This window comes from Equus asinus, chromosome 25 (genome assembly GCF_041296235.1).
Source record: "Equus asinus isolate D_3611 breed Donkey chromosome 25, EquAss-T2T_v2, whole genome shotgun sequence".
Taxonomy (NCBI): domain Eukaryota; kingdom Metazoa; phylum Chordata; class Mammalia; order Perissodactyla; family Equidae; genus Equus; species Equus asinus.
Genome location: NC_091814.1, coordinates 41,069,143 through 41,076,727, shown reverse-complemented (window position 1 = coordinate 41,076,727; position 7,585 = coordinate 41,069,143). Strand labels below are relative to the sequence as shown.

Sequence of the window (7,585 nt, the reverse complement as noted above, 5' to 3'; positions counted from 1 at the left end):
ACTGGAGGGGGTGAGAGAAAGGGCTACATTTAATGAGAGCCTATCCGTCATGTGCACTTGTTTGGCATTTTCTGAACATCGTATCATTTAAACTTCATCCCAGTCTGAGAGATAAGAATATTATCTTCAATTTATTATTATGAAAATAAGGATCAAAGATGTTAGATAATTTGTTCAAGGTCAGTCAGCAAGAATGAGATAGAGTTGAGAGGCAAACTCTGGTGTGCCTGATGTGGAATACGATGTTCTTCCTATAGCGCCGCACTGCCTCCCGCCTGAACGTCCGTGGGAAGATTGCTGAGTTTCTTCCTGCGGGTCCCTCAGATGCCCTTCCTATGACTTTCAGTTTATCACTCTGTGCATTCCCCCTCCTTTCAAGTCACCTCAAAAGAGTCACTTTTCCTGGAACCCATCACATATTTTCACGTAATTCCCTTAGCCTGGAAAATGTCCATCCATCGTTTCTACCTGTGAAATCTTATTTATCCTTGACAGCCCACCTGAAATGAATACTCTTTCTGTGAAGTTTTCTGTAATCCTACCCTATAATAAAATTGAACGGCCTCACTTCTGAGTCTTCACAACCCATGGCCTCTTCCACAATTTAGAACTCACTTTATTCTGCTTTATATTCCAATCAGTTGTTTAGCTTTCTGCCTCCTATCCTAGGCCATGAGCAGCCTGAGGCCAGGGAATGCATCCTCTTCAGCTCTGTAACTCCAGCCTTGCATGACAGCAGCGTGGTCTCTCAAGAATCTTGGATGGTAAAGGCAGCTGATGGCGCAGAGCACTGATTCGGTAGCATCACACACACACCTTCAGTATTCTGCCAGGTAATGAGCCACTGGATACCTTGAAGCTGAGGAAAATGAAGCTCCAAGCAGGCTTCCTAGGTCTGTCCCCAAATCTCAACCAGGGGTTTCACCTTGAGCCCATATAGTCCCCAGTTTTAAGTGATTCAAGAATGGTTTTACCTCCCTTCTTAATTTGGTATAAGGTCCAACTTGTTTCCAAAATAGTTAATGCCAGAGAAAAAAGCTGTCGTAACAATTTTCCCTGTGTTTTAAAGTGCTAAGGATGGGGCTGGCCCGGTGGTGCAGTGGTTCAGTTCGCACGTTCCGATTCAGCGTCCCGGGGTTCGCTGGTGCAGATCCCGGGTGCAGACATGGCACCACTTGGCACGCCACGCTGTGGTAGGCGTCCCACATATAAAGTAGAGGAAGATGGTCATGGATGTTAGCTCAGGGCCAGTCTTCCTCAGCAAAAAGAGGAGGATTGGCAGCAGATGTTAGCTCAGGGCTGATCTTCCTCAAAAAAATAAATAAATAAAGTGCTAAGGAGGAGGTCCCAGTCAGGATGGCAGCATAGGTGGACTCTGAACTCACCTCCTCCCACAGAGACAACCAATCTAGAACTACTCTTGGAACAATCACCCCTGAGAGAGAACTGAAGTGCTGAGGAAAAGCAATGGCTAGTCTATCCTTTTTAACCATGACTGTAACAATAAGGTGTAAGCTCTTGGTTTGAAAATTGAATGAAGAAATGAATGAATGAATGATGAACATGCCAGAGCCTGTTTAAATGAAGACATAGGACATTTGTTTGATTTGCCTTATAGAGTCGTAGCCCTTCCCCAAGGTTCTAGAACACATTCCATCTAAAGATGGAGACTGGGTTTCCCGCTAAAGAGCAGGCAGACATAAAGGAACGGCAGCTAGGGAGCCAGCCCAGTAGATATGACCAGTATGGTACGTGGAGCCCAGAAATCTGTATACAGCCTCTGACTCCACATGACACAAGCCTAGGACCATCCGGGTAATCCAAACAATGAAGGTCTTTAGGAGCAATCACCAGGGCAGGGGTTTAGGGAATAAATTTTCTGTGCACACTATTCCTTGAAGGCAGGGCTTGAAAGTTTTAATTCTATATTCTCAGTTTCCAGCACAGAGCCAACGACATAGGAGACACTTAATACATACTTATAAGGTACGTGGACACCATCCTTGCTTTTCCTTCTTTCCCTTTATCCTCCAACTTTCTCTTTTCCCTCCTTTCCCATCTCCTTCCTGCCCATGCAAGAACTGTTGAGGCCCTAATAATTAAAAATGATTGAGGTCCTAATTACCTTCCTCTTCTCCACCTTACCCCACCCCCAGGCAATATATGAATGCTCTTTGTGAAATACTAAATTCTATTTTTTAAAAACTGGTGACTCCCATGAATTCTGGATGCCCCACCCAGCATGAAAGTCGGTCCCTTGGGCCGTCAAGCCTGGCTCCTATCCCTTCACCTCTGCCCTCACTTTTCCTCTCACTTCTTTGCTGCTCCCAGTACTGTCAGTCCCTGCAGAGGCCAGCTGCTGGCTCTCAAAACTGAGAAACTTGGCCCTCAGAGCCATTCCTTGGGAACTCTCTCTTACAGCTTGTGTCAGGTTTCTTTGTGGTGGGTTCACAGCTGCTGTTGGCTGTCCTTCCCACCTACACACTGCTCTCGTGTCCTGTGCTAGCTCCAAAGAACCCAAAACTTTGCCAAGAGCTGTGCCCCTGGGGGACTGGACACACAGGCTGTGCCGGTGGCCTTTGGGGCTACGCGGCCCACCATCTCCACAGTAAGGGTGCATCTGTTCGAGAATATGTGCCAAACTGAGGCCAACCCAGGGAACCGCGAAATTAGACCACGAGGTAGGAGGATAATGTCAGCACTCCCAGGAAAACATAAAACCCCCTTGTCTGAGCCTGTTTTGTTTTGGCAGAGTTCATCTCGAATCACTTTGCTTGCTTGAGCATCAAAACACACACCCACGTAGTTCTGAGCCCTGGTCCAGCTGTCAGGTAACCGGTTTACACTTCATGCCAGAGGAAGCTCTCTGGTCCGTGGGAGCTTCAAGAGGGGGAATGAGCAGCTGTAAACGATCCCCCTGTGCGTGCCTCCTACCCCCAGCCTTCCACCCCACCCCAAGCCCTCAGGTCCCATCTGGAGAGCTGGGCCTCATCGTGAGGGGTGTTTAATCCACCTGCCTTCTTGATAAACTTTTGGATAGGATAAGTGTGCGCATACGTAGTGTTCAGCAGGGATGTTAACGTTGTCAATGCCAATTCAAAACTAATTCCTAGATAAGAATGCTGTTTTAGTCTTGGAAGGCAAATATCTATTCATTAAATAATTGTCTTGGAAGAATTTTTAATGGGGAAATACTCAAAAAAGAATCCCAGTTTTGTTTTTTTTTAAAAACGCAGGCTATCAAATGGTGGATACCATGTGTTACAGGCAGAGATAGAGACAAAGATAAGCATTGAACAAAGAGTTGAAGGAAATATATCAAAATGCCAGGAGAAGTTTTCTCCAATTATGGGTGATCTTTGCTTTCTTTTTTTCTGTATGTTTCTGTGCTGTCCAAGTTTTTTACCATGAGCAAATGTGACTCTAGTAATGGTAGATGGGAGGAATAAATTTTTTAATTTGTTTTTCAAATGTAGATCATCTTACCCCAACTCAGTCTCATCAAGAAGCCTGGATGAAAGCTGAGCAACCGGAGCACAAAGGCCTTCAGATCTTCCTACCCCTTGGCCCAGCCCTCCTTCCTGTTGTCCAGCACAGCGTCTGGGGAAGGCCGCCGTTACCCTTCTCAGAGGACAGAGGGGAGTTGAAAACCACAAAGGCGAGGTAGCTCAAGTGCATAGGTCTGTAGGAATCAAGGTCAGAGATAGGCCTAAAGGCCACCAGTGGCTCCACAGCTGTGCCCCAACCCCCAGCCCACCCCCAGAGCTTGCTCCAGAAAGCTTCCTTAGCAAAATGGGAAAGGGAGGAGGTGAGGAGTAGGAGGAGAATGAGGCAAAGGAGCCAAGAGGGGGATTTCTATTAAAGAATGGAAACTGCACTGTTCAGAAGCTGGCAGATTTCCAAGGACTTCCGAGGGTGGGAAAAGAAGGGCTGGGAGAAAACCAAGGAGACGAGGCAAGGTTCAAGTCAGCTCACGGACAACCCACCTCCTCCTCTGGCTCCAATCTAGTCTGCTCATCGGCAGATCTTTTAAGTTCCCTTTTGTGTTTGTGTTTCTCTTATCTCCCTCAGCCTCCAGCTCCGCCTCCACCCCCAACTTAACGCCCTCACCATCTACCCATCTGAACTTGTTTGTTTAGGGTCTGCAGCTCCTGCTGCAGGAGTGACAGTCACACTTCAGTTCTTGCAGCTGGAACTAGCTTGAGAGGTCAGGAAGAATGCAGAGAGTGGGGCTCGGTGGGAGTGAAACAGAAAAGCTTGGAATAGACTTGTCAGAAGTGTAAGAGGGCAGCTGAATGCACCCAGCCCCACGCCATTCCCACCTCCGTTACTCTGTTACTGTGGTCCAACCCTTGAGCTGCCCTCAGTGTTGGGCTCAGAGTGGGTGCGTGTCCAAGGAGGAGAAACTGTGGAAGCAGAGGGGAGGAAAGAGCAGGCACAGAAGTGTGGTGGTTGGTTCCTCCAGGGGAATGCACACCTAAGAAGTGTGTGTGTGTTGGTGAAAGAGGTGGGGGAGTAGTGGGAGGTGGTGAGGGGAGGGTCCTTCTGGAGACTGAGAAGATTGTCTCTGCTTCCTCCAAACTCCTGGGGGAAAGAACGAGATAAGTTCAGAACAGTTATTAAGTCTCGGGGGATTGTGAGCCAGTCTTCCCACATCTGTCAGCATGTGACCACATCCGTCCTTTGGTCCTCTTTGTCCCCAATTTTTCTTTTGGAAAATTGACCTCTTTTTGATAAAAATGTCTGTGTTCTTGAAAAACCTAACCCATCACATATGATTTCCATGGCCATGATACTCCACCACAGGAGGCAGGATGATGTGGTGGTGAGAACATGCACCTCAGAACCAGGCGGACCTTCAAAAGCCTGACGCTGACAATTACAAGCTGGGTGACCAGTTTGATGCCCTGTAAAATAGGGATGATCTAGCCCCTCCCTCACAGGGTTGTGGTAAAACAAATGAGGGAGCCCTGGACTGCGCCGAAGCACAGAGCCTGACACTCAGGAAATGAGGCTGTTCTCGTCGTATCATAAGGTCAACCCTCTCCATATGGCTTCACTCCCAATAAACCTACTCCAAGGAGCATAGTGATGGACTGAGCACTACAGCAGAGAGAGCAAACCATGGCTTGTGGCCCAACCCCGCCTGGCGCCTACTTTCATACGGCCCAAGAGCTAAGGATGTGTTTTACATTTTTAAATAATTAGAAGAAAAAAATCAAAAGAAGAATAATATTTTGCCACATGAGAAAAGGATGTGAAATTCACATTTCAGTGTCCCTGAGTAAAGTTTTTCTGGAACACAACCATGCTCATTTGTTTATATATCTTCTATGGCTGCTTTTACATAGGACCCACAAAGCTTCAGATACTATCTGGCCCTTTGTAGAAAAAGTTGGTCAACCCTGCAGCAGGGGACCCAATTCTAGCCATGCTTCCCACCTCCCGGATGAGATCATACCTTCCCCTCTGTCACCAAAAATGTGCCCACCAGCATCCACATACACCTTTTGGCTCATTCACCATGAAGTTGTTAACACCAGGAGCCTACACTTTGGCAAGGGTACGACAGGAATGAGCTATAAAGCATTGCTGTTACTTTCTGAGCAAGCACTTGGGGGTGGTGCAATCTCAGTCACCCCTACTGAAGAAACTCAATGTGTTCTTTGTTTTCCCAGCCCTTGATCTTTCGCTCTCATTGCTGTTTCTCAGGGCCTGCTGTGTCCATTTGCACAGGCTCAGCTGGGAAAAATATGAGTTGGGCTTTGTCTACACCTTTAATCAGTTTACTGGAAAGGGATCAGAAACAAAAGAGGGAGGAAGCATTAAAACATATACACTATTGAGTGCTGACTATATGCCAGGCACTTTGGGGATTACAGTGATGAATAAGGAAAGGTCCCTCCCTGAGAGAGGAAGAGATCAACAATAAGGCAAATAGTCATAAAACAATGCAATAATGGTGAAAATAGAGGTCCGGACAAAGCACTGAGGGAGCAAAGAAAAGAATTTCTTCTGTTGGGGTATGAAGAGGAGCATCAGGAAAAGTCACTGAGAGGCGACAGCTTTGAAGAATGGAGAAGAGTTTGTTGGGTATGAAGAGAGGGTGAAGCCCTGGAGGTACGGGAAAGCAGCAAGGGCAAATGCAGAGACACCAACGGCATTTTGAAGCAGAGGGGGTATGCAGGCAGACGTTTGGGAAGTAAGCTGGGACGAGTCTGTGGATGAGCCTATGTGCCACAGTCGGAGGTGACGCTTTTTTCTGGAGGTGATGGAGAGACTTCCTAGACTTAAAAGAAGGGAGCGAAATCATCAGAGGTGTGCTTTAAAGTGATCATTGGCGGCAACAGGGACGGCTGCACTGGCACAGGGAAATTCTGGGTTAAAAACAAGTCATGGGTGATGGAGAAGTGGGGCAGGAAGAGAGATCTGGGATGCAGACTTAACAGGACTTCATGACATACTGAGCTCTCAGGGCAGGGAGGGGACGGCGTTCAAGGATGAATCCCAGGTTTCTGGACTGGGTACCTGGACAGGTATTGGTGCCATGAACTAAAACAGAAAAGATTAGAGGAGTAGCAGTTCTACTGGGGATGAGGCTGATACTTGTGCATAATTAGTTTTGAATTAGACTTGTGGAAGATGACACAATTTTAGGTCATCCAGGTGAACAAATCCAGTAGGCAATTATTGACACTCTAAGTCTAGAGCCCAGGAGATGTAGGAGCTAAAAATAGACATTTAAGAATCATCAGTCAATGATGCATGCATCCGAAAGCACTGCATCCACCTTCTTTGACACTGCATCCACCTTGGGGGCACTGCTCCCACCTTCATGGACACTGCCTCCACTGCAGGGCACTGGATACATCTTCACGAACACTACATCCACTTTCAGGGACACTGCATCCACTTCAAGGTCAGTGCATCCACATTTTAGCAAACATGAAAGGAAAAAACTATAATTAGAACCCTAGGGAGTATTAGCATTTAGTGGGGTGCAAAACAAGAGAAATCAACTAGAGATGGGAAAATAGGAGAATCGAGAATGATGAGAGTCACGGAAGCTATGGAGAAGAAAATTTCTCCTCCAAGGGAGAGGAAGGTCAACAGAATTAAAATGCAAAGAGCAGGGGCTGGCCAGGTGGCGCAGCAGTTAAGTTTGCAGTTCTGCTTCTCGACTGCCCCAGGGTTCGCCGGTTCAGATCCCAGGTGTAGACATGGCACCGCTTGGCAAAAAGCCATGCTGTGGTAGGCGTCCCACATATAAAGTAGAGGAAGATGGGCACGAACGTTAGCTCAGGGCCAGGCTTCCTCAGCAAAAAGAGGAGGATTGGCAGTGGATGTTAGCTCAGGGCTAATCTTCCTCAAAAATAAATAAATAAATAAAGTTTTTAAATAAATAAAATGCAAAGAGCAAAAATCCATCAAATAATGGGTTCCCATAAGGCCCAGTTGGAATTCTGTAAGAGTTAAGTGCCACCTTGGAGATTTATAAAAATCAGTCTGCCTGTTTCCAGAACTCAGTGCCCAGGGTTGGTGACTTGAAAAGCCGAGGTGTTTTCCAGGACAGACAAATGGTTTT

The 7,585-nt window shown here is 46.9% G+C and overlaps 1 long non-coding RNA gene across 1 annotated transcript; it reads left to right on the top strand.

The window, feature by feature from the left end:
- The first annotated feature begins 669 nt into the window (after positions 1–669).
- On the top strand, positions 670–5,198 carry LOC139041989 (uncharacterized). The gene is made up of 3 exons (XR_011498134.1): positions 670–833; positions 1,936–1,986; positions 3,477–5,198. It is a non-coding gene; the product is annotated as an uncharacterized lncRNA (long non-coding RNA).
- The last annotated feature ends 2,387 nt before the right edge of the window (positions 5,199–7,585 follow it).